This window comes from Primulina huaijiensis, chromosome 17 (genome assembly GCF_012295235.1).
Source record: "Primulina huaijiensis isolate GDHJ02 chromosome 17, ASM1229523v2, whole genome shotgun sequence".
Lineage (NCBI taxonomy): Eukaryota > Viridiplantae > Streptophyta > Magnoliopsida > Lamiales > Gesneriaceae > Primulina > Primulina huaijiensis.
Window position 1 is genome coordinate 13,998,721 of NC_133322.1, and position 4,099 is coordinate 14,002,819.

At 27.7% G+C, this 4,099-nt stretch overlaps 1 non-coding gene across 1 annotated transcript; it reads left to right on the plus strand.

The window, feature by feature from the left end:
* Positions 1 to 153: 153 nt before the first annotated feature.
* Positions 154 to 264, plus strand: LOC140963691 (small nucleolar RNA R71). Its single transcript, XR_012172737.1, has one exon. It is a non-coding gene; the product is annotated as a small nucleolar RNA R71 (small nucleolar RNA).
* The last annotated feature ends 3,835 nt before the right edge of the window (positions 265 to 4,099 follow it).

Genomic DNA, 4,099 nt, shown 5'->3' on the forward strand with positions numbered 1-4,099 from the left:
CAATTTTGAGCATTTTCTGCTAATGAATCCAAATACTCCATAGCTTCATTTGGGTTTTTATCTTCAAAAGTTCCATTACACATGAATTCTATCATTTGCCTATCTTTAGGTATTAGACCTTCATAAAAGTGAGAAACTATTCTCCATGTTTCAAAACCATGATGTGGGCATGTATTAAGTAATTCTTTATATCTATCCCAACATTGATAAAATGTTTCTCCTTGTTTTTGAGAAAAAGTAGTAATTTGTCTTTTAAAAGAGTTTGTTCTATGGGAAGGAAAAAACTTTTTGAGAAATTGTTGTTGCATTTCTTCCCATGATCTTATTGAACTTGATCTCAAATTTTGTAGCCATGTTTTAGCTTTATCTTTTAAAGAAAAAGGGAAAAGCTTTAATCGAACTATGTCCATGCTACAATTTTGATCATTATATGTGTTACAAAATTTCTCAAATTCTCTTAGATGTAAATATGGATTTTCAGAATCTAAGCCATGAAAATTTGGTAAAAGTTGAATAATTTGAAGTTTAAAGTTGAAATTAGATGCATCAGGAGGAAAAACTAAACAAGATGGGGCACTTGTTCTAATAGAATAGGGTTCATATATATGGTGCCTAAGTGTTCTTAATTGATAATGTTCTTGATTATTATTATTATTATTATTATTATTATTTTTATCATTATCTTGATTATTTGAATTATCATCCATGTTTAAATTATTTTCAGACACTCGAATAAGTCTACCACTTTTTTTTCGACTCCAAATACTCATACAAAAAAAAACTACACAATACTTATAAATAAAACATAATTAACAAATATAAACTTAATTTATACCTCCTCGGGAACGGCGCCAAAAACTTGTTGCTAATTAAATTATAATTCACCCAAGTGTAGGTTGTCTGCAAGTAATATATTTCGTAAATACGAGATCGATCCACAGAGAGGTTATTTTAAGTTTAAATTTATTGATTTATAGATTATCAAATGCAAGAACGAATTTTACAATTTATAAATTTTGTCAAGGCTCGATGATTTATTCTTGGTTTATGCAATATTGTTTAACTAAAAGTAAAACAAAGGAAATCACCATAAATAATGGTTCCAAGAAAATTAAATATTTAAACACACACCTAATATAATATAGTTCCTACTATAGAAAATACCGAATTCACCGATATTTTATATATGGTACCTATGATTATATATATAACTATATAAATATATAACTTCATAAAGTAAATGTTAAATTAAATCATTATATTTCATTTAGAACAACCGGCAGAGCCACGCTATTGCCTAAATGAAATATATGATTTAATAAATTAGTTGCAGGAAAGTAAAAGTTAGTTGCAAAAAGTAAAAGTTAGTTGCGATAAAATAAATGTTAGATGCGGAAAGTAAAAGTTAGTTGCGATAAATTAAATGTTAGATGCGGAAAGTGAAAGTTAGTTGCGATAAAGTAACTGTTAGATTGTTAGATATTAGTACTAAATCATAATATTTCATTTAGAACAACCGGAAGAGCCACGCTATCGTTTAAATGAAATATATAATATATATATATATATATATATATATATACACAAATGTATAATATAACAATAATAATTGATGAAATATTTATTGTATCAAAATTAAACAACAAATTAAGATAACCACTTTAATGGTATCAAGCATTTGATGTAAATTGATAACAACAAATAATTCATTTTTATACCTAAAATAAAAAGATATTAGCAAAATGAAAAGAAATAAAGAAAGAATATACAAAATATAAACAATCTTACTTCACCAAGAATTCATTCTTTTCACTTTGACATAATAGATTTAGCTTTCCATGAGCTTACTTTTGATCAACACTAAAAACATCACTCATAATTGAGAAAATGAAAAATATATTGGAACTTAGAACTTTTATACACACTAACACAATATTTTACAATGAGATAGAATGATTCTCAAGCTAGCACAAAGCCTCTATTTATAGGCCAAATGAGAGAAAGGCTCAAAAATTTTATTAATGCTATGTAGTTGTAATAGTAGTCTTTGTCTCCTCCAAATTAAATTCCATGTCCCTTCTTTCAATGCTCTGTTCCACGACTTAAATCACCGAATTTGACTCTGCTCAAAACAGCAAACATGTGGGGAATTATCTGTAGATGAATTTGGCCACTTGGTTCACCTCATTTGGTTAATTATTGAAATAGTTATGATTTTTTTACTATATGCTGGTCATGGTGAAAGTAAATTTGTTTTCCTTTTGATATTTTCACAATTTGATCATTTTAACCAATTTTTTAGGCAATCATGTCTTCTGCAAAGTTGTAGATAATTTCTCAAGGATTCCAAACATGTTTGAATCACCTCCATTTGAATTTTTTAGCTTGAGTTATCATTATTTTACCAACACGTAGAAAACCTAAAAATAAAACATATTTAGTAAGACATTTAAATATAAACAAATAAGACTAAAATAACATAATTTTATAATTTTAATGAAACTTAAATTTTAAAATATAGGTTTTAACATATAATAAACTATTAATTTTAAGTTTCATCATTAAGCTTAATAAAGTTATGAAAAATTATATTTAATCTTAAATAATTATTTGAAATAAGCCTATATCATTAAAGTAAGAAAAAGATAAAAACGAGAATTTTTACGTCTAAGGGCAAAACAGTTATTTTACACTTCAGAAAATACGTAAAAGCTTGGCAGTGTCCCAAAGGATCATAATGCATGTTAAATGATATTTTATGATTTAAAATGATAATTTTGATGAAAATATGATATTTTATGATTTATGGATATTTTATAATTTATGATAAAGATGTGTAATTTTCACTGTTTAAAATGCTATTTTTGGAAAGTATGATATGTTATGCTTTTAAAAGAAAATGAAAAATATTTTGAGGGATGTGAATTGACTGTGACAAAAGATATGATATATGATATATGATTTTGTGGAGATGTCGTGAGGGGAAAAAGCCCCAAAGGGAGCCCATTTACCGGAGAAAGCCCCAGAGAGAGCCCATTTATAAGATAAGGCCCCAGAGGGAGCCTGTCTATGGGAGAAGGCCCCGAGAGAGCCCCGACGATCGTATTTCCATGGTGGAGCCTAGTGCCCACCCCCATGGACCATGTGGAGCTAAGGCTGCAATCGACCAAAGGATGAAAGCTAGTCACTTTCAAGGATTAAAGTTCACCCAAAATGATAAAAGATTAAAAGCTTTACAATTAAAATGATTTTATGATATATGATTTATGCTTAAAGTTTTTAAATGATTTATTTATGCTTAAAGCTATTTTAAATGTTTTTAAATGGTTTAATTATTTTCAAAAGCTATTTTAAATAAAAGTATGATTTTAATGCATGCGATTGTATATGTATTATTTGCAATTTATGTTTAAAACGTACTGAGTCTTTTGACTAAATAGGGTTTTATGATGCAGGATTTGATACTATTATGGGAGACGCTGACGATTGAGTGGATCGAGTGCTGCAGTACGCTCCCGAGGACCTTTATGTTTCCGCACTAGATTGTTAGATAAAAGATTTAAGGATTTATTGTTAATGATTTATCAAAGATATTTTTATTCTTTATTTTCTCTAGAAAATTATTTTATGAACTTGAGTTTTCAAATGTTAATTTATTATGATTGTCAGAAATGCTAAGTTATTTATTCTAGAATTTTCTAGTTATGATTTATTATTCGAAAAAAAGTTGAGGTTATTTCAGTAAACACTGCATGTTACACTCAGAACATATCAATTATTAAAAAAAATCATTTGAAAACGCCATATGAGATATGGCATGGACGTAAAAGCGTGGTTTTCTATTTCAAAATATTCGGATGCAGATGTTTTATTCTCGATAATGGCAAAAATCATTTTAAAGCTTTTGATGCTAAATCTACAGAGGGAATATTTATTGGTTATTCATCAGTTAGTAAAGCTTATAGAGTATTTAAAAAATGCACTTTGAATGTCGAAGAATCAATTCATGTTGTATTTGATGAATCTGTACTAACTGATAAACCAACTGATCCAGTTGAGCTAGTTGATCGCTTTACAGATATAAGTTTGGAGGATGATA